The sequence below is a fragment of the Anarhichas minor genome, unplaced genomic scaffold (genome assembly GCF_050575085.1).
Source record: "Anarhichas minor isolate MPS153535 unplaced genomic scaffold, ASM5057508v1 ptg000037l, whole genome shotgun sequence".
Taxonomy (NCBI): domain Eukaryota; kingdom Metazoa; phylum Chordata; class Actinopteri; order Perciformes; family Anarhichadidae; genus Anarhichas; species Anarhichas minor.
In genome coordinates, this window is record NW_027466483.1 from 2898830 (window position 1) to 2922707 (window position 23878).

The window sequence follows — 23878 nt, forward strand, 5'->3', positions numbered from 1 at the left end:
ACTAGGTGGCGCTATTACTATGATTCGATATTGTCATATAGATGTATTCCAGGTCAGGATGTTATGACATATGAGAGATTTGGAGCAGATTAGACAATGTACGGCCGAGTTACAACAACTTCCTGTTTCATGGCGAATGGTGTTTTTTTGACGCCACGCCACGGACGCAAGACATGTTCTAAAAATAGCACTAGTCATTATGGAGCTCCATCTAAAATTGTAGTTGCTGTTCTTTTTTAATCAAAAACGCTTGCAGAGAGTTAAGAGAGTCGGGTACCCGGAGGCGCACGGCGGACAGCCAGGACGAGGCCGCCGCACTGCACTAGGTTTTCAGGTTCTGAATGGCGGGCGCATCCCATTGGTGCCAGACGCGAGCCGCGAGTGCACCCCGTCGTCAGGTCCGTAAATCCTCGGAACAGGCCGCAGGGCAACAACTCAGGGGTGGCGGGGGTAGAGGCGAGGCAACGCAATCCGACAGAAAAGGCCCAGACTAGAGGTTTGAACGCGGGCGCCCGAAGACGCTCGCACGCCTCGGAGGGTTGGATCCCCCGCTCGGCTATAGACGAGACTGTTTACTAGTTTCTTCGTTGAGAAAAAGGTACCATTGGAAAAGCTGGTGTCGGTGACAACAGACGGGGCTCCCGCCATGACGGGCCGGCATGCAGGCTTCATTGCGCAATGCAAAGGTGACCCAGACTTCGCAAAATTTCTACATTGCCACTGCATCATTCACCAGCAGGCGCTATGTGCAAAAGTAACCGTCTTTAATCATGTGATGATACAAAAATATCAGAGATGTGATACCTCTGACTTTCAAATGTTGAAACAGATTCACAGAAATAAAAGTTGCATGTTTAAATATGTATGTGTAGCTATACCATCATTGTTGTGAAAATCATTATTAATAATTATTGTGAGGAATAATTAACTGACATGTGATCAAACAGTCTCTTAACATATATTATTATTATTATTATTAAGGTGATCTGTGCAATTTTGTTATTCAGGAAGTTTGTATCAAATAAGTAGCCCTTCGTACTACTCGGTACCCTTGAAGTAGCTCTCAGTTTAAAAAAGGTTGGTGACCCCTGCTCTACACCCACCGGTCCCAGCCCATCCCCCTCCCTCTACACCCACCGGTCCCAGCCCGTCCCCCTCCCTCTACCACCGCCGGGCTCACTGTGCCTGTTATTTATTGATCATGGCATATTGTCAAGATAATTGTCTTGTACAGGCTCTGATTAAAAGATTGATACTACTGTCATATCACTGCCTTTTATTAGTCCCGTTTTATGCTAGCTTAGCTTAGCATCAATTCTGGAAACGGAGGGAAACAGCTAGCCTGGCTCTGTCTGAAGGTTAAAAAATCTTCACTTATTTTACTGACTCTAGTTGTCTAATCTAAGCTGGCTTGTCTGGTACAAACTGAATTACGGTTATGGGGATGAACGAACACCAGTGCCTTCAGTCAATATATGAGCAGTTTCTTCTCAGGTCAGCACAGAGAATATTGTCTGATCCATCCCATATTATCCATGCAGAGTATGAGCTCTTACCGTATGGACAATATCGAGAGCCCCAATGTCCATGTAACCCTTTTAATTAGTGCTGTGGCTGCAGGGGTTGTGCAATAGATTCAAGGTATGATGAAGGGTCATGCAATATGTTGCCTGTTCTCATCACCGCTTGTGTAATATGTGTAAATGTGATGTGCTTTAGTTCATGTTTGTATGTTTTTTGTTTCATTATTATTATTACTACTATGGGGACAGCTATGTGATATCCTGTGAAAGGCATTTGAGTCTAAGACAAATTTCTCTATGTGGATAATAAAGTATATTGTATTATATTGTAATGAATCTGTAATATTTCATTGACATATTTGGATTTTAAGGGGGTTATGGGCCAGACTATTTCCTGGAGTCTATGTCCTGGTCTAGGAAGCGGTTGTTGAAGATTTAACAGAGGGCAAACTAAAAATGCTACGCTAAACCAATGTATGAATGACGTTCAAATTCCAACACCAGCACCGTATGCTGCAGGAGCTCATGGGTATAATGGTTCTGACCACTCAAGAACCAGTACCAGTTCTTAGTACCCAATACCATCTCATCTGTCAGCTCCCCACTCCTGGTCCTACACCTGACATGGATGCTGATGTGAGCAGCAATCTCTTAGTTGTCACCCTGTTCAACCTACTGTAGATGTTTGCTTTTGTAATAATGTTATCACTTGTGTTGTAGACAAATAAGTGCGTATTAAATGTGACTTAATGTAATCATATCAATAATCTGATGTCTTCACTGTTCAAATGTGTTATCCAATCACCTATACTAAGTATATGCACACTGATGAATCCTTGTATCCTTTAAATCAGTGGTTCTCAACTGGTCTGGCTGCGGGAATTTGGGTATATCTATATTCAAGAAGTCTAGTAGTAGTAACGTCTCTGTGTATTAAACAACTGTCAAATCAAATAAAGAAAGTACACATCAATTATATTTTAACAAATATTATTCTCATTTTTCAAATTTAACTGGATGGATTATAAATAATACATAGAAATACATAAATAAATGTTCTTCTCATTTCAAGTAAAATAATGGCTGGAAATAAATAAATTAAATAAATTACTTAACGAAATTCATTTTAGCAAAATTATTTTCACTGAATTGCCCTGCAGCTTTAAATTCAGTTCATTCAGGGTGAAGTGAAAAAGCCATAATATTATATTTTTCTCATCTTCTAAAAAGAGAAATTAGTGTTGACTGGACAGACTCATATAGGTGAATTCTTCAGAGTCTAATGACTCTGGTCTCTCTGGCCATTTCTCTCGTTTGGAGATCGTCCTATGATTTGACTTTCACGACTCAGAATAGTTCTGCTCTGCTCATATGTCCTCATCATCACGCCGCACCCCACCGGTCAAAACGCCGGGGACCAAGTGTTCATTCGCGTGAATCGCGCTGGACACGCCACTATTCATTTCTCCTCCATTGTTTCTGATTCAGCAACGGCAGGACGTCGCTGATGACAGGGGGAGCAACTCAACGCTGATAGGCTATCGCGCCGGCGCATAACGCGAATATTTCGCAGAAGTTGAAAAATTTCAACTCGCGCGTCGGGGCGCTTTGGCGTTTGACGTGGATTCGCGTCCATCGCAACGCGCCATCGCAGATTCGCGCCGCGACAGTCTCATCGCGTCTGTGCATAGACTTTGTATGTAATCTACTCGCGCGAATAATTCATGACGCGTTTGGTGTGAACGCAGCATTAGGAACTAAAAATAGCATCTGGTGCCGCAGTCGTACTGGTGGTGTGTGAGTGGAGCCTGTGTCATACTGCTGAGGCCACTGTCCTAAAGCCTCACTCACGCTCTACGTTTCTCTCTCTCTAAACCTATCATTTCTATCTGCAAAGCGTCATGTTGATAGTGGAGCATACATTTCAAAAACATTAAATTTAGAATTCTATGGACCCTGATCAACTCATATTCGCTAATCGTGGTTTGTACACTCATTTTCTTAGGACAAAGTATACTGGAGAGACAAAGAGGGTGTAGTCAGAGAAGCCACACTTTCATTCAGAAATCAACTGTTATGGTCTACAATTGAGTGGAATAACAAAGACTTGCTGATTAGCAGATTTCCACACGAAAACTGGGATACCGCACTACAACAGCTGTGGACTCCCCGAGTGGTGGGGCCAGTGTTGCATGGATGTTGGGTGTGTCTGGAATATGTGCTGCAGTGATTCCAGTGTTTAGCCCGATAGACAATGATTCAACAAAACTAACAAATGCACTGGTGGAGATACTCTCCATGGAGTATCAGTTTTTAAAATTCACATAACCATTATACTGAGAGTGGTAAACTGGTGTACATCTGATGAGGCCAAGGCCAGCGCGTACCAAGGCCTAAACTGTCTAAATGTATTAAATGTGCCAGCATTTTCACACGGTAGGTAAAATCAAAGCAACTTTGAGTTGGATAGTACCGTCTGAAGACGTCACACAGAAAACTCAGTCAGCTGAAATGGCAGGATTGACTCCATTAGTTAAAGTGGTACACGATCATGGGGTAAGTATAGCCCTGAATCAGCAGTGTAGGACCAAGTGGCATAAGAAGTCCAAAAGACAGTGGCCACTCACTGGGAGCACTGAAGTAAAAGCTTTGCAAGCGGTTGAAAAGTATCTCGATAACAAAGACCTAAAGATCAAGAACAAAGACGCAGCGAAAGGGAAAGTCGTGGCAGAAGCAAGAAAAGTGCAGAACTGGTTTAAAGAACCCCCCCCCCCCCCTATCTCCCTGGGGCACTAGAAATGGCATGAGTCCTGTGACGAGTCAAATAGACAGAAATAGCACCATCCTTCCATCTGGTGGTGACAATAGGGTATTACAACGGTATCCACTTCAAGCGCCACTGATGAAAACACCTGATGACTCCATGCCTCCATCTGTTGGTCAACCAGTATTTACAATATCAACCTACCCGATCACCACAGACTGCTACTGTTCCTGTTGAATACACACACAAGCTGGGGGCACATCATCCTGGAATACAGTATACTTGCAACTCATGGCAAATGTGCCAATCTTTTGCAATTTTATGACAACACCAGCAGCTACGGACAAATCTCATCAGTGGCCAAACTCAAATCCATTTCACCAATTTTACAAACTTGCCTTCAACAGCCTCACAACAACAGAGACTCAACCTAATGAACCATAAGCCCAAGGCTTCAACGCCTTATGCTAAAGCAGAGCCTTGTGACTACGAGAAGAATAACAAAAGGATAGAGTCAATTGAAGCCTACCTCAGCTGAAGGAGACAATTCGAATATGACCCTTCAAAAAAGTGATTTAGAAGGAGCCAGCAAGGTTGGCAGCATATTTCACTCATCAGGCCGTGCACACGGAAAGGCTGCTGTTACTGTGCAATCACATGTGCAATCACTGACAAACACTGATGAGATGGACCATGTGGGTCTGCCCTTGCAATATGGACCGTCCCCATCACCAGCAATCCACACAACCACTTTGGCCACCGCAAAGGCTCTAAGAAATCGGGCCGGCCTGTGCGCACCAGACCACTATGGGTTTAGTGAACCATGTGGACAACAAAATAATGTCCATGACGATTGCCACAGCAAGCCACTCCGTACCTTATGGCAGGCCATCAAAGACACATCCAAAGAACCCGAGCCAAGTAAAATGAACCAATACAAGTGGACTCCAGACACTCCCATACTTGACTTCATACAGGACTTCCAAACAAAATGGAAGGAACACATAGTCAGCAACTGGAATGAGTCCACATTCACCACACTATTCTTCATTGATAAACTGATCCAAGCTATGCCATACAAAGGGAAAGAAGATATACAAGATGTAGTGAGTTTCAATACAAAGCCCTGGGTGGAGTGCCAAAATGACTTTGTTCACTACGCCAACACATACCAAAGAGCTCAAAAGAAACGTGAGGAAGAAATGCAAGCATTAGGGTTGCAGCTGGCCAAGAACCAACTCAGAGCTCTTCAAACTGAGGCCAAGCAGAAGCGTAAGGAGGCTATGGAGCCACCACCATAAGCGCCGGCTATGTATGGCCCGCTGACACAGTCACACCAATGGCCAGGAACAAGATTCCAAGTAGGGCTGGCAGAACAACGTGGCCGGGGAAGGGGTGGAGCCAGATTTAGATACGGACCGCTGGATAACCTGAGACCTGCCCCACATGGACCGCCCCAGGCAACACAACAGCCTGCTGGGAATGGCCATGACCTCCAAAGCAGCTGGGAATATAAGTAACAGGAACATCAGTGCCAGACAGCTATACAAGATTAAAACGAGAAGCTAGTGCTGGGCGGTATGACCAAAAATTGTGTATCACGGTATTTTTTTAAGATTCTGGTGGTTTCATGGTATTTATTTTTTCCTTGACTGTTTTTATATAGGTCTATAGTGGCTTACTCTACTGTCAGGAGTACATATAATATAAAAACATGTTAATGTCATCATGTATAAAGGCTTTGCTTAATATAGGGTGTGCTCGTTTGTTCCTATAATGTTGGGATAGCAGTTTGGCTGAAGTATTGTTGCCCCGGTAAGACATACCTTGAATCCAGTGTTTTAATCATTGCTCTGAGCCCGTCTTTCTCGACTGTCTGTAGCGGGACCATGTCCTTGCATAGCTGGATCGTTATTGCATTCGTAATGTCACTCCACCGCTTGCTTTTCTTGTCATATGCAATGCCTAGATTTTTTTAAAACCAAAACACTTCTAAACAGCAGACCCAGCTCCTCTCTTGGGCACAGACTCTATCGGTGCATCTCCGGTCTGTCTTTGTTCATCCTGCATCGCTCTGTTCTGTTCTTTAATATAACGTTACTGTAGAGACAGAGCCTCTCCCAGCTCTTAACAGACTGTTGTGCTAGCGGGCTAGCTAGCGAGCTGTACCCAGCATGCCGTTCGGCGGTGTAATTTTATGAATGTACAATTATTAGTGCTACAAATTGTTTATTTGTCACAAACTGTTGTGTCGTGGTGTTTTGCCCTGTTAAAGAACGTTAGTTGTGGGTTATTAATTGTTGTTATAAAGTTATAACCATGATTAGAGGTCCCTCTCAATACAGTTAAGACAACTAGCTCCGACTGTAGCCTTCTTAGCAGCGAACAATATATTTAGCTGCCTGTTGAAGGAGTGACAGCAGCTGTTTGGGCTATGCCGGTGTGTGAAAAATTTGTATCATACGGGAAATTAAACCGGTATACCGCCCAGCACTACGAGAAGCAATCCTTTTCTGTGTTGGAACTGTGCTGAATCCGGACATATGAGACGCAACTGTCCAAGAGCATATAATCCACAAGCATATTATATTCCACCACAGTCTGGACAGCAGTCACAGGAAAGACAGATAAAACAGCCTCTGTCTATAGCATGGAACCCTGGCATGCCCCCCTAGTATCAATACTAGGGGTGCCCAGAGGACCCAGAAGAGAAGAACATGCTCAGTGTGCAAACAGATTCATCGCTGGAAGAGCCCACCGTGATTCTTGACATCAACGGAAGAAAAACTAAGCCATTCCTGGTGAACTCAGGTGTAACCTATTCCAGCGTTGGTATGACGGATGGTCAACTCCTCACCTTATCCACACAAACAATGTGTGTCACACTGGGAAAAGACAAGTTTTATATTTCACTGAGCCACAACAGCTAACGTTGGATCCTAAGACTGTATATTTTCCATTGTTGTACATCCCCACGGCTCCATGTAATCTTCCGGGGAGAGAACTACTGTGTTAATTGGGTGCCACAATACATTGCAGTACTACTGGAGTGTTCGTGACGTTTGATGCACAAGATTCTAATCACGCACAAATGATGACACAACTAAACCACTATGATCCACGTTCCCTGAGCACTGTCGGCTGGTTAGAAGTGCAACCAAAATCTATGCTCTGGACCCAGTTTCTGACTTTGAGTCCATACATTCTCTCACTACGACCAGAATACTCCGTGGTCCAGGATCCACTACACTGTACACTACATTATGATCCTCGAGTAGATGACAAAGATTATGAAGCCTTATGGATGACGACAATGATGGACAGTGAACATGGCCTCAATATAACTGATGCACTGTCTGCCTGATATCACCCTGGAGATTTACAACACCGCACCACATGTGTCCCTTATGGTCTCACCGCACCATTTCTCCAAACAAGGACATGACGCACAATGGATACCAACTGACAACCCCTACACCCATAGAACGGCAGATGGAACCATGACCACGATTACTATGGGTCATGCCTTGACATTGTACATTAGCCATGGTCTACACGCCTTGCTCAACGCGTCAAATTGCGTTATAACAAATGCGCTTCGCTCAGGCTACTTTCTGCGCCTGAATTGAATATTGCGCGGTGTCACAGTGTTAACCCTGCTGAGCATCTTACTCTCCCACATGAGGGTATTCCGCATGATTACGTCAGGACTGGTGGCGGAATACACCGTTGTTGCTCCAACCCCAGAGTTGGACTCTTTCAAGACCTTGTCTGAACCTTTGTATGCTCCTCTATATGCACAGGCTGCTGAACTCAAGGCGTTAGCTGCTGCTTGCCGATTGGGACGATTCTCACACTAGTTTGTTGTTTACACCTGTTTCATTGAAACCTCAGTTTTTCTATGTGGCACATGGAGTTTCAAATGTGGCCAGGGGGGAGTTAATGAAAGTTTTGCAGAGCACTTGGTGGTCACCGTACATGCTTCGTTACAGTCATACGAAATTTGCGCGGAACACAACATCATAAAATCGCACGTTGGCCCAATACACCATATTCCAGCTCCAGATGGCCCACTCAGACATTGACGTATTGAATTCATTGATATGGTAAAGACCAGTGAACAACAATTTATGTTGGTAGCAGGTGGGTGGAAGCCTGCACAGCTGCAAAAGCAGACGCTGTAACGGTGGCTAAATTTCTAATTTCGAATCCCGGAAGAGAATAGTTTATACAATGGCACGCACTTTGACAATGCTGTAGTGAGAAGATAAGTCATTGAGGGTCAAGCAAAGGTTAGGATGTGTGTATTATTCCCAAACACAAGGGTTTGCGGAACGAGCTAATGGTACACTAAAACTAAACTAGCTAAAATCTGTAGGGAAACTAAGATGGACTGGTTTACTGCGCTACCACTCGCACTAATGAGCATGAGAATGCAAACGAACAGACATCACACTTAACACCGCATGAAACGCTAACGGGTCGACCCATGCCTGTACCATACTGGACCCCCGTTAAATTTGCTAACAAAGGAACTGCGCAACTATTGCATATACCTGCATACATGAAGCTCTGTTTCTTTCTTTTTTTCCATTTTTTTTTGTATTGATATTAGGCATCAATTAGGCATTTACAAATGTCTTTCAGACAATGTACATTGCATGTGAAGATTTTCAGATGATGCTCATTTTTGTTATAACACATATAGAACAAGGAAATAACACAGATAAAAATAAAACAGAAACCACAAAGAAAACAAGAAAAAAATAAAATAAAAAAGAAAGAAAGAAAGAAAGAACTATACCTAGGGAGTGATCTATTATCTTTGGTACATTCATTGATTTATGAAAATAAAAATCAGGTCTATGGGGTGTCACGTATGTAACCCATTTTTCCCAATACGACAAAAATTCTCCTCCGCGAATCGCCACCTTATCGTGGTGGAGGAGTTTGAGTGGCTCAGTGATCCTGGGAGCTATGTTGTCCGGGGCATTAGCCCCTGGTAGGGTCTCCCAAGGCAAACAGGTTTCAGGGGAGAGCCCAGACTAAGAGCGGTTCAAAACGACCCTAATGATGAGCAGCCCACGGACTACAGTCACCTCGCCCGGACCAGGGAAACCGGGGCACCCTCCCGGAGCCAGACCCAGGAGGGGAGCTCGTAGGCGAGCGTCTGGTGGCCGGGCCTTTGCCCATGGGGCCCGGTCGGGCTCAGCCCGAATAAACATCATGGAGCAGCCACCCTGTGGACCCACCACCCGCAGGGACACGCATTGGGGTCGGGTGCTATGCAGACCGGGCGGTAGGTCGGGCGGGAGGCCCGGGCATGCCGATCGCCGGCAACATAGACTAGCTCTAGGGACGTGGAACGTCACCTCGCTAGCGGGCAAAGAGCCGGAGCTGGTGCAGGAGGTGGAGCGATACCAGCTAGAAATAGTTAGACTCACCTCCACACACAGCGTTGGCTCTGGAACCAAGCTCCTGGAGAGGGGTTGGACTTTGTCCTTTTCCGGAGTTGCCCAGGGTGAGAGGCGCCGGGCGGGAGTGGGGATACTCACGAGCCCCCGGCTGAGCGCCGCTGTGTTGGAGTTCTCCCCGGAGAGCGAGAGGGTCGCCTCCATGCGCCTACGGGTTGCGGGGAGCAAAGCTCTGACTGTGGTTTGTGCTTATGCACCAAACAGCAGTTCGGAGTATCCGGCCTTCTTGGAGTCGGTGGGAGGGGTCCTGGAAAGGGCGCCGCCTACCGACTCCATAGTTCTCCTGGGGGACTTCAACGCTCACGTGGGCAATGACGGAGAAACCTGGCGGGGGGTGATTGGGAGGAACGGCTTGCCCGATCTGAACCCGAATGGTGTTTCGTTATTGGACTTCTGTGCTTGCCACGGTTTGGCCATAACGAACACTATGTTCGAACATAAGGTGGCTCATAAGTGTACCTGGTACCAGAACACCTTAGGCCGGAGATCAATGATCGACTTTGTAATCGTATCATTTGATTTGCGGCCGTATGTTTTGGACACTCGGGTGAAGAGAGGAGCAGAGCTGTCAACTGATCACCACCTGGTGGTGAGTTGGATCAGATGGCAGGGGAACCGGTTGGAAAGACCCGGTAAACCCAAACGTGTAGTGAGGGTAAACTGGGAACGTCTGGCGGAGGACCCTGTCCGGGAGGTCTTTAACTCCCACCTCCGGAAGAACTTCTCACACATCCCGAGGGAGGTTGGGGACACGGAATCCGAGTGGACCATGTTCAAAGCCTCTATTGTGGACGCGGCCGCTAGGAGCTGTGGCCGGAAGGTCATCGGTGCCTGTCGTGGCGGCAACCCGAGAACCCGGTGGTGGACACCGGAGGTGAGGGAAGCCGTCAAGCTGAAGAAGGAGACCTTCAAGGCCTGGTTGGCCCAGGGGTCTCCTGAAGCAGCTGACAGGTATCGGCAGGCCAGAAGGGCTGCAGCTGCGGTGGTCGCGAATGCTAAAACTCGGGCATGGGAGGAGTTCGGGGAGGCCATGGAGAAGGACTTTCGGTTGGCCTCAAGGAGGTTCTGGCAAACCATCCGACGGCTCAGGAAGGGAAAGCAGGGCTTACCCCAGGCTGTTCTCAGCAGGGGGGGGGAACTGCTAACCCGGACGGAGGACATCGTCGGGCGGTGGAAAGAGCACTTTGAGGAACTCCTAAACCCGACCAACATGTCCTCTGCAGAGGAGGCAGCGCCTGAGGACCTAGGGGGAGGCTCACCCATATCCCTGGCAGAGGTCGCTGAGGTAGTTAAAAAGCTCCTTGGTGGCAAGGCGCCGGGGGTGGATGAGATCCGCCCTGAGATGCTGAAGGCGCTGGACATAGTTGGGCTGTCCTGGCTGACACGCCTCTTCAATGTCGCATGGGGGTCGGGATCAGTGCCCATGGAATGGCAGACCGGGGTGGTGGTTCCCATCTTCAAAAAGGGGGACCGGAGAGTGTGCTCGAATTACCGGGGTATCACACTACTCAGCCTCCCGGGGAAGGCTTATGCCAGGGTGCTGGAAAGGAGGCTCCGACCGCTTGTCGAACCTCAGTTTCAAGAGGAGCAGTGCGGATTCCGTCCCGGCCGTGGAACAGTGGACCAGCTCTTTACCCTCGCAAGACTACTGGAGGGGCTCTGGGAGTTTGCCCAACCAGTCTACATGTGCTTTGTGGACTTGGAGAAGGCTTTCGACCGGGTCCCTCGGGGGATCTTGTGGGGGGTGCTGCGGGAGTATGGGGTGCCGGACCCGTTACAACGGGCGATCCGGTCTCTGTACGACTGCAGTAGGAGCTGTGTCCGCATTCTCGGCAATAAGTCAGACACGTTCCCGGTGGGTGTTGGCCTCCGCCAGGGCTGCCCTTTGTCACCGGTCCTGTTCGTGATTTTCATGGACAGGATATCTAGGCGCAGCCTGGGGGCGGAGAACGTCAGTTTCGGGGGTCTCGGGATCGCCTCTCTGCTATTTGCAGATGATGTGGTCCTGTTAGCCTCCTCGGATCGTGACCTCCAGCATTCACTGGGACGGTTTGCAGCCGAGTGTGAAGCGGCGGGGATGAGAGTTAGCACCTCCAAATCTGAGGCCATGGTGCTCTGCCGGAAACCGGTGGATTGCTCCCTCCAGGTGGGGACGGAGTGCCTACCTCAAGCGAAGGAGTTCAAGTATCTCGGGGTCTTGTTCACGAGTGAGGGTAAGATGGAGCGGGAGATCGACAGACGGATCGGTGCGGCTGCAGCAGTAAAGCAGGCGCTGCACCGGACCGTCTTGGTGAAGAGGGAGCTGAGCCGGAAGGCAAAGCTCTCAATTTACCACTCGGTCTACGTTCCTACCCTCACCTATGGTCACGAACTCTGGGTCGTGACCGAAAGGACAAGGTCGCGGCTACAAGCGGCCGAAATGAGTTTCCTCCGTAGGGTGGCCGGGCTCAGCCTTAGAGATAGGGTAAGGAGCTCGGTCATCAGGAGGGAGCTTGGAGTCGAGCCGCTACTCCTTCGCGTCGAAAGGAGTCAGCTGAGGTGGTTCGGGCATCTAATTAGGATGCCTCCTGGACGCCTCCCACTGGAGGTTTTCCAGGCACGTCCAACTGGGAAGAGACCCCGGGGAAGACCCAGAACACGCTGGAGAGATTACATCTCCCAGCTGGCCTGGGAACGCCTCGGGATCCCCCAGAATGAGCTGGAACATGTTGCCGGTGAGAGGGAGGTCTGGGTCGGCCTGCTTGCCCTGCTGCCACCGCGACCCGACCCCGGATAAGCGGTGGAAAATGGATGGATGGATGGATGGACGACAAAAATTGTTCCAGTTTGTAGTTGACAGATGCTGTTATCTTCTCCATTTTGTAAATGTCCATTGTAATGTCCATCCATGTGTTCAGAGCGGGACTCTCTTGTGACAACCATTTCCTGGTAATAGTCTTTTTGCTGGCCACCAGAAGTACATTTATTAAATATTTGTCTCTTTTTGACAGTGTTTTAGGTAAATATCCAAGATACATGGTCTTACTTTCTAGAGGTATTTCACCTTCAAAAATCTTTTGTAGGGCAGTGTGTATCCCTTTCCAATAGTCTGTGATAACAGGGCAATCCCAAAAAATATGGTGATTGAGTTTTCCATATTACTGTCCATTCTTCCTCAGATATAGTTATTCCTCCCTCCTTCTCCCATTTTGTTTTAATATAGGAGGTTGAATGTGTTTTAAAGTTCAACAGACATTTATATATACATGAGATGATTTTACTGCCTATATCTGAGTTATAAGCTTTTCTAAACAGTTCTATCAGGTGTGTACTCTGTCGTGTTTTTCGTCTTCGTATTCACATGTCGCATCTGCAAGTATCGATAGAAGTCCTGTTTTTCTAGTGAGTGTTTCTCTTTAAGAGTTTCAAAACTTAGCAGTGTGCCTCCTTTCATTATGTTGCATCTGGCTGTTATTCCTGTAGCTGTTTAATCCCTAAATCTAGCATCCAATTTATTTGGTGTGAAGTCAGAATCATATGCACACCATTTAAGTGTTACCATATCTCCCTCTAGTTTGTGTTCTCTTATAATGGTTTTCCATACTTCAAGAGTCCACTTCAGCCGTGGGTTATCAGTAGTATTTATGTGACTTTGTAGATTGTTATCAGCTAGGATTGCCTGTATGGGGGTGGAAGTTATTTTCTCTTCAATGTTTTTCCATTGAGCCTTATACGATGGGTTGCACCAGCATATTACCGCTCTCATCTGTGCTGCTAGATAGTAATCTCTAAGAGAAGGTAGGCCCCATCCACCCTGTTCTTTAGGTAGTTGTAAGGTTTTGAGACGGACCCTGGGTCTTTTACCTGTCCAAATATATCTAGATAACATCTTGTCCCATTCATTAAATTGGTTTTGGTTAATCTCTGTTGGTAGAGTTTGAAATAGATAGAGTAGTCTGGGCAGTATATTCATTTTAATGGATTCAATCCTTGCCGTGAAACTTAGGAAAGGCGTTATGTTCCATCTTGCTATGTCTTCCTTAATTTTTCATATTAGTGGATCATAGTTATATTCTGCAAGTTGTGTAAGATCTTTTGTAATATTGATGCCCAGATATTTGAAGGATGTTGTTTGCCATGCAAAGGGGTATTTATTCTCAATTTCTCTTGGTGGGCTATAGTTATATGAGAATAACTGGGTTTTGCCCACGTTAATCTTGTACCCTGATAGTTTGCCATACTGTTCAAATGACTGCATCAGTTTAGGTAAAGAGTATGTTGGTTGCCCCAGGTAGACCAAAATGTCATCTGCGTAGCAGGACAATTTGTGTTCCGTCCCTTTAATAGTAATTCCTCTAATATCTTCATTTTGTCTGATGTATTGAGCTAGCGGCTCCAAATATAATGCGAAGAGTAGTGGTGACCACGCACAGCCCTGTCTTGTACCTCTTTCTAGATTGAAATTGTTTGATAAATATCCATTGATTTTAATCCTGGCAGTGGGATTGTTGTATAATGCCTGAATAGTTTTAATAATTGTGTCTTGTAGACCAAATCTGTGCAGGACTCTATAAAGAAAAGTCCAGTTAACCGAGTCAAACGCCTTTTCAGCATCTACGCTTATCACCATTGCTTCGATCTTATTTTTTTGTATATGATCCATAATGTGTAGTGTCCTTCATATACTATCTTGTGTTTGGCGCTGTTGTATAAAGCCTGTCTGATCATTATGTATCAGCATGGGTAAAAACTCCTCTAATCGTCTTGCCATGATGGAAGTGAATAATCTATAATCGATATTTAAAACCGATATTGGTCTAAATGATCCACATTCCATTTTATCCTTGCCTTCTTTCGGAATAGCTGAGATTATTGCTTCTTTCCAGCTGGGTGGCGTTTGCGCCTGTTTTAAAGCCCAATTCAGTGTGGGAAGTATCACCGGGATCAGCTCATTTTTAAATTCCTTATACCACTCTGCCGTATAACCATCCGATCCTGGAGACTTGCTTAATTTTAACCTACTAATTGCAGATCTTAGTTCTTCTTCCGATATATCTGCCGTCATTCTTTTATTTTGGCCTTCATTTAAAGTGGGCAACTTCAGAGAATTTAGATAGCTATCAATTTGGGTTACATCTCCCCCTGGAACTTTATAGTATAGATTTTTGTAAAACACTTCAAAAGCTTCCTGAATTTCACTTAGTTGATTTATCACTTTTGTTCTTGGATCCCTAATTCTGTGAATTGTGTTCTCTGCCATCATCTTTTTCAATTTCAATGCGAGTATTTTCATTGATTTGGATCCACTTTCATAGTGTCTCTGTTTCAAAAACATTAAGTTTCTCTTGATTTCTTGTGTAGTGAAATTGTTAATCTCATTCCTAATTCTTCTAATTTCCACTAATGTATCTTGCGCTAAACTCAATTTGTGGTTTTTTTCTAATTCCTTCAGTTTGTTGTACAACTCCTCAATCATTTTATTCCTTGTTTTCTTTTTATATGAGGATATTGCTATAATTTTCCCTCTTAGGACAGCCTTTAGAGTATCCCACAGAATGGGAGGTGAAACTTCTCCATTGTCATTGAATTCCAGGTAAAGACTAATCTCTTTTCTAATTTGTTTCTTAACATCCAGATCATTGAGTAAACTTGAATTCAGTTTCCATGTAGTATTCTTTGTTCTCAAGTTAAGATCAACAGAGAGGTATATAGGTGCATGGTCACTTAGATCTATTGTCCCAATCCCACAATTGTTTATTTTATCCTTATCTTTTCCAAATGTTATGAAATAGTCTATTCTTGTGTATAGGGAGTGGGGGGCAGAATAATAAGTGTAATCCCGTCTGTTAGGGAAAAGGTCTCTCCATATGTCAATTAAACCAACCTCCTCAAAAAGTGTGTTGACTTTCTTATATATGGACTTCCTTTCATGGGTCTTCCTACTGGAGGAGTCTAACTTTGGCTGTAGGTGTATATTTAAGTCCCCCCCCACATATCAAGAGACCTTCTGTTTCTGTTGTCATGAAAAACCTAGATCGCTTCCTGGGGGTGCATATATATTAAACAGAGTAACAGGATTCCCATCTATATTTCCCCTTACCAAAATATATCTGCCCTCCTTGTCTCCCATTTGAAATACTTTTTAAAAATTTAGTTTGCTTGATATAAGGATAGCAACTCCTCTCCTATGTCCTGACTTATATGATGAGAAGAACACATTAGTGAAGCCCATTCTCTTTAGTTTTTCGTGCTCTGTGTCTTTTAGATGGGTTTCCTGTAAATATTCCACATGTGCTTGTTCTTTCTTCATTTTCGATAATATTTTACTGCGCTTAATTGGATTCAAAAGCCCATTGACATTAAAAGAAATAAGTTTTACTTTGTCACTACCCATATGTGTATGTCTGTCATTGTATAAACGAACTTATCAAAACGGACCTTAATTGATCTACTCCCTGAACAAGCCAGAACAAAGAAACATACATGAAAAAACAGGAACAAAAAATGTGATTCCAAGGTTGGAGTCTCCAATAGATGACCCTGGGTTGAGCTAGAAAGAACATCTAGCTGTGAGGGTAAGCCTCTCCTAACTATGGGTCGAGGGCCCCCACTGCAGCGTCCAGTGTCCATTGCACGAGAAAAAAAAAGAATCCCTTTGTATTCCTCCCAAGTTTATATTCTCATTCAAATGGGAAAAAGGAGTGTATGTCAATAAAGATAACATAAAATAATAGAACATGTTCAATATGCATCCCTCAGATTGAGTAGCACCGTCAGTTTTAGATTCTATTCAGCTTACCAACATTTTTGAGGTTAGTCAGAATTCATGGCTCTTCTGGGGGAGGTGAGGGCTGTCTTCTGAATGCCCTCAGTCTCTCCTGAATACTCTTGTCTCGCTCTTCTCTTGTCCTCTGCTGTGTCGGTCCTCTCACTACTTCCCAGGCGAAGCGGGACAGTTGCTCAGCCAGGCTCTCCCTCGGTGTGATCACGCTGACAGGCAATCCTCTGTCTTTCATATCTGCAGTCGCCTCTTCCGCCGACTGGTACAGCTGCGTCCCGTCTTCGTAAAACACTCGCAGTTTAGCAGGGTACGGAGTCTGGAAGCGGATCTGTCTCAGCTTTAACGCTCGCTTTGCTTCAGAGTATTTCTTACGATTCTGCAGAACCGTTGGGGGATAATCTTGGTCGAAATATATTAGTCTCTCGTTCAGAAGCACTCTTTTCTTTCCCCAGGCCTTGCGCAGAATCTCTTCTTTGATTTTGTATCGGTGGAATCTGATTATTATTGACCATGGCTTGTCTTCTCTGTCCCCGGTAGGTTTGGGGGCGAGCGCCCGGTGCGCCCTCTCAATACCATGGTCCGTAGTTGGGGGGGGGGATCTCCAGCGTGTCACGCATTAACTTTTCCACAAACTCCACCATAGACGACCCCTCCGTTCCTTCGGGAACATTATAAATCCTTAAATTCTCCCGACGTGATCTCCCTTCTTGGTCGAGTAATTTGTTTTCCTGTTGATCCATCACTTTTATCTTCTTGCCCAGCAACTGTTCCAAGTTTTGAACTCGATCTTCCACACTTTCGATCCGTGTCTCCGCCTCTGCTATTTTTTGGTTGACGTTGGCCAGCTCGGAGGAAATATCATTTAGCTGATGTTTTGTGTCTTTGCGAAAGTCCTGTATTTCTTCCAGAACTTTCGTTAAACTTGCCGTGTCATCTGGCTGAGAGTTAGCATTAGCTCCGCCATCTTGTACCTGTGTCTGTGAGCTGTTCTTTGTGCTTTCTTCATTTACGGGCTCTCCAATCGTGCTTTTTTTGTTTGTGTCCTTTTTTCCCCATTGTTGCCCCACTTACCAGCCGGAATATTCTCGAAAAATGTAATATTTGATTGTTTATCAGGGCGTAGTAGTTATTTTCCCGGAGGAGCTATGGTTTTACGCTGCCATTCAGGGAGATGACATCACCGGAATCATGAAGCTCTGTTTCAAAAGGTAAAAGAGGCCATGCAAGAGAGGCAAACTCTTCCGGATCCACAGAGTTCTGTCCACCCTGATGAGTGGGTATAGATTAAAACCCACAAACGCTAGTGGGACGACCTGAGACGGACGGACAGGACCACATCAAGTGGTATCACCTATACCAGGGGTCGGCAACCTGCGGCTCGTGAGCCGCATGCGGCTCTTTAGCCTCTCTGTTGCGGAATTTTCGCAAATTCTGTCTTGCGTGCCAAATTTCGACATTTTCCCAGTATCCCAAGCACCTCCTTTTTGCGACGAAACACGAAGAATAAGAATAATAATAATAATAATAATAAACAATCGAAAAACAATAGGTCCTCCGCTCCGACTACGTCGGTGCTCGAGCCCTAATTATAATACTGAAAAAGAAAAATCCAACCCTGACCTTTAACCTAACATACAGTCCTGAAACAACGGCGTTAATACTGTAATAGCTATAAAACGTTGTTTATAGACCAAACTTGGTAAAGAACCAACAGGCTGACAACTACAAAGTGGCTTCATTCAGTTAGCAGAACAGTATGAAAGAGAAAGGACTCCGGCATTGGATCACACACACTTTTTTAACATACACTGGCACAGTGGCAGCCTCTGGACATGACTTGCTGATGGGCATGGGCTAACTATTTGAAACGAGTGCCTTAATGTAGTTAACGTAACAAAAAGCAACTGAATCTAATGCCAAATGTCAACACCTTTATACAGTAATTTACGTTCTAACTATTATTAAGAGTTTGCAGTTTTGGTGGGAGTTTGTCTTGTGCCAAGCGTCACTCTTTGAATGAAGTTGAAAGTGTTTTTCATGGCTTTAGCTTCAGTCCAAGTGTAAAGAAAATAACAACCCAAACAAGAGGCAAAGTGCTTGAGGTAGGTTCAGGAGATCATCCATTACAATACCTTCCTCAACAATGATGGAAGTAGACACTGGGTCAAGGTGGAGTTGATTTGGAGAGAGGGACATCTTCACTGATGTTCGTCAGCACCCCAACAGATACTTGTGCCCAGGCATCATCCCTGTCAGAATCCTGTGTAAGACCAAACAGAAACAACATTACAACAAGGAACTATAAATTGTCACTGTGTCATATGTCCCGTCTACACTGCCTTCCAGCCTTGCCCATAACGTTTTCCTTTTACACACCTGCATTTAGTAGTTGTATCCACATTAGTGGGCCTAAAACAGTTTTGACCAGTTTACAGATGTCCAGTAAAGAAGATGAAAGAAATTAAGTATTGAAGTATTCTTTGCCATCCTCGTTAGATTGTACTAGCTAATGTATTCGAGGGAGAGATATGATCTACCTCTTGTGCATTATACACAACCGGAGATGGCAAGCAGGCTTAGCACCGTTGAGCTGAGCAGTGCAACCCGGTGACATGGACTGCGAACGGAGTTAGTTCAATATATGGCTGCTTCACCTTATGGGTGATGCTACCAGCCTAGCTCATGTGAAGCCAGGAAAATAAACCTTTATCCATATGCATTAAAAAAAATTGTAACAATTTTTTGGGGGGCATTTCTGCATTATTCGACAGTAACAGTAGAGAGACAGAAAAGGCAGGGATGAGAGAGGCGATGACATGCAGCGAAGGCCTCCATCCAAATCAACTTCCGGCCGCTGTGGTTGGGACTCAGCCTTGCTGTGATACGTCTTGAGGCATTATGTTTATCTCAGGATCACCTTGAGGGAATTTCTTCAAATTTGGAACAAAGGTCCACTTGGACTCAAGGTCGAAATTTGCTGGTCAAAGATCACAGGTCACCGTGACCTCACAAAACACGTTTCTGGCCATAACTCAATAATTCATATGCTAATTATGACTATTTCACACAAATGTCTAGGATAAGATGTAACTATGAGAACTTACAAAGCAGGTGTGGTAGAAGTGACTGGGGTCATCACCAAGTAGAACAGGGAGGCCTCCGAGTACGAGGGTGCACATTGCTGTCACATCTGGTTTCTTGAAGTGGATAATTAACAAAAAAAGTTCAAGATTATGTAACATTCAAATCTGACCGTACAAATATGTTTGTCAATGTGACAATGAAACAAGTGTCACCAGAATGTTTGTTTGACAGTACGGACTCACCCGTGAATCAATTTGCTGCACAAACTCAGCAGATGTCTCTCTAACACTTCCGTTCTTGGACTTGAAGATTGTGACAAAGTGCGGTGTTGTGTAGTGGTCCACAGCATCAAAAAAGTCATTCTGCAGGTTTGTGGTGGCTCCAGTTAAACTCTACGAACACCTAGAACACACAGAAAAAAACCATACAGTGACTAAATCGGCTTGGACCAATGTGGACATTTTTGAAAACCATTCTGCAAACAAAAACACCGTCACAACTGTTGACATCACTGCAATTGCCAAATTTAATCAATAGCATACTGCTATTTAGTCACCAGGCTGAGTGACAGGACAAAGTATTGATTGAAAATTGATTTAACTTTTGCTACAGCAAGCTAGTCTATTAATTCTAATAAAATTGTAGCATTAACGCTTTGTCAAAAACTGCTCTACCGCTGATTATAACTCCTTAAGCCTAAATATCCTTCAAATTATAGGCTACTGGCATCTCACCTTTAGTGAACCGGCATCCAGTGTTGACGAAGCAGCTCTTTAAGAGCCCTCAGGCAGTTACCGTGAGCACTTCTTCTGAAAAGGACAAAGAATATTTAAGTTAAAAGGAAGTTGTACTTATATGTTGTTATTTAGAGACAAATCCCTTGATAAATGCATGCTTTACCGGCATCACAGGAAAATACTTGTGTTTTTTTTGTGTGTATATATATATATATATATATATATATATATATATATATATATATATTCATAAAACAATTCAAAAGTAGCATTTCTTCAGTATTAATTTAGCAGTAGTGTTCCAACACAACAACAATAACAATAAATGTACACGCAAATGTGAAATAAACATTTGATTTTGTTAAACTAATCTTTTTGACACAGGTCAAAGAAGCTAGCTAAGACCACCAATATCCCTGACAGACAAAAGAAATGACTGGGTCATAACGTATACAAGCCTCCTCGATATAATTGTGGGATTTTTTTTGTTTTAAGTTACCATAAAATGGAGATTGAGATGATTTCTCCTTCATTATCAGTCACAGACAGCTTAATGTAGCTGACAGCTCGAGAGGGAGAAGGAAAGGTCGTTAATTTGCGCATTCAGTGAGGCTAAAGAGCGGTGTGCGCGCGCAGCTGCAGCTTTTAAGCACTTTCACTGGAATCGAATTAACGTTGAATGAAGCCGGTGGCTACTCGCGTCCATGTGAAAATTTATGGGTGTGTTGGAAAGACTCTGTTACAAAGGCACTAGAGTCATTAAATACACAGACGTAGCATAGCCTACCCTAACTGTTGCGTTCACTCCCGTGATATTATCGTTTCCTTCAACCACGCTTTGCATGATATATAAAAACATGTCCGCTAACGTCATACACCCATCACGTAACGTAAAATAATATAACTCCACCGCTAACGAAACAAACAGTACTGTTAAATAGTCTTCTAGTTGTCCACCTAACGCGGCTGCAAACCGCACGTTTCAACAACACCGTGTTTAACGTCGCTCTCAAAGCACGGTTCATGCTGCATTCACTTGTAACTCGGAATTTCCAAGTTGTAATGTCGTGCGACCTGCGACCAAAATACGTTGGCTGTGTCAACTCGAAGAAAACCGAACAATTAAAATGTACATCGGACTTTCCACTTTCGTTATGGAAAAATTTAATTATGTTTTCAGGCGAACCTGGAGCAGTGGTGGGAACAGCTAACGTTAGTCTTTAGGCTACCGCTAAAACATGCCTGAACAAGTTTAGCTAAGCTAATGTGCAGTGACTGTTAGCTAAGTCAGCTAGCGTTGGCTAGTTAACAATTAAAATATGTTTTCAGGCGAACCTGGGGCAGTGGTGGGAAAAGCTAGTCTTTAGGCTACCGCCAAGACATGCCTGAATAAGTCTAGCTAATAGACGAAATGTGCAGTGAGTGTTAGCTCAGTCAGCTAGCGTCGGCTAGTTAACGATTAGCAAGCGTTAGCTCACGCTAGCTAACATTGGCAGCAGTCAGAAACATAAACATTTTACACACAGTTACTGTTTGCTTGATGACTTACCTTAATATTCTTCAAAAGACAAAATGAATCTTCACAAAAGCCAAGTGGTTTGTCTTTCTTGCCTCAGCTACCAAATCCGCCGATCCACCATCTTGAGCGCACACATGGACTGAATGTGGGCTTCTGCGCATGCTCAGACCTCAGCCGTTTTTTGTTACTTGAGTGTTTGAAGTTAGCTTAACTCCAAACAATAAAGTAAATAGTTTTTTTCCATCCGCAATTAACGCTGACTTAGTAAAATCTAGTAAGAAGTCATATTTTTGATGACAAAGTAAAGTTAACTAATTAAATGTAAGTCTGGACAACTATTACATTTTACAGTGTGGCAAGGCACCGGGGGTGGATGAGATCCGCCCTCAGATGCTGGACATAGTTGGGCTGTCCTGGCTGACACGCCTCTTCAATGTCGCATGGGGGTCGGGATCAGTGCCCATGGAATGGCAGACCGGGGTGGTGGTTCCCATCTTCAAAAAGGGGGACCGGAGAGTGTGCTCGAATTACCGGGGTATCACACTACTCAGCCTCCCGGGGAAGGCTTATGCCAGGGTGCTGGAAAGGAGGCTCCGACCGCTTGTCGAACCTCAGATTCAAGAGGAGCAGTGCGGATTCTGTCCCGGCCGCGGAACAGTGGACCAGCTCTTTACCCTCGCAAGACTACTGGAGGGGCTCTGGGAGTTTGCCCAACCAGTCTACATGTGCTTCGTGGACTTGGAGAAGGCTTTCGACCGGGTCCCTCGGGGGGTCTTGTGGGGGGTGCTGCGGGAGTATGGGGTCCCGGACCCGTTACAACGGGCGATCCAGTCTCTGTACGACTGCAGTAGGAGCTGTGTCCGCATTCTCGGCAATAAGTCAGACACGTTCCCGGTGGGTGTTGGCCTCCGCCAGGGCTGCCCTTTGTCACCGGTCCTGTTCGTGATTTTCATGAACAGGATATCTAGGCGCAGCCTGGGGGCGGAGAACGTCAGTTTCGGGGGTCTCGGGATCGCCTCTCTGCTATTTGCAGATGATATGGTCCTGTTAGCCTCCTCGGATCATGACCTCCAGCATTCACTGGGGCGATTTGCAGCCGAGTGTGAAGCGGCGGGGATGAGAGTTAGCACCTCCAAATCTGAGGCCATGGTTCTCTGCCGGAAACCGGTGGATTGCTCCCTCCAGGTGGGGACGGAGTGCCTACCTCAAGCGAAGGAGTTTAAGTATCTTGGGGTCTTGTTCACGAGTGAGGGTAAGATGGAGCGGGAGATCGACAGACGGATCGGTGCGGCTGCAGCAGTAAAGCAGGCGCTGCACCGGACCGTCTTGGTGAAGAGGGAGCTGAGCCGGAAGGCAAAGCTCTCAATTTACCACTCGGTCTACGTTCCTACCCTCACCTATGGTCACGAACTCTGGGTCGTGACCGAAAGGACAAGGTCGCGGCTACAAGCGGCCGAAATGAGTTTCCTCCGTAGGGTGGCCGGGCTCAGCCTTAGAGATAGGGTAAGGAGCTCGGTCATCAGGAGGGAACTTGGAGTCGAGCCGCTACTCCTTCGCGTCGAAAAGAGTCAGCTGAGGTGGTTCGGGCATCTAATTAGGATGCCTCCTGGACGCCTCCCACTGGAGGTTTTCCAGGCACGTCCAACTGGGAAGAGACCCCGGGGAAGACCCAGAACACGCTGGAGAGATTACATCTCCCAGCTGGCCTGGGAACGCCTCGGGATCCCCCAGAATGAGCTGGAACATGTTGCCGGTGAAAGGGAGGTCTGGGTCGGCCTGCTTGGCCTGCTGCCACCGCGACCCGACCCCGGATAAGCGGTGGAAAATGGATGGATGGATTCTGCGTGGACGTATTAATTTGCTTTCACTGCCAACGATGCTGGCTTACCTGTATGCTTCCTGAACAAGCACACAGCATGTGCTGAAAAGTGTCACGCTGGAGATGAGCGAAAAAGAGCGATTTCTCAGCTGCTGCAGCAAACTCTCCTCTTCATAAGAGTTTGATATTGTTATATCA

At 45.4% G+C, this 23878-nt stretch overlaps 1 protein-coding gene and 1 long non-coding RNA gene across 2 annotated transcripts in view; both read right to left on the minus strand.

Moving 5' to 3' along the window:
• The window catches only part of rragd (ras-related GTP binding D), a 70200-nt gene that overhangs the window by 41713 nt on the left and 4609 nt on the right, over positions 1-23878 (minus strand). The gene's annotated exons all lie outside the window — the stretch shown is intronic.
• Positions 18514-19888, minus strand: LOC142966284 (uncharacterized). The gene is made up of 3 exons (XR_012957824.1): positions 19848-19888; positions 19626-19718; positions 18514-18781 (listed from the first exon to the last, which is right to left on the minus strand). It is a non-coding gene; the product is annotated as an uncharacterized LOC142966284 (long non-coding RNA).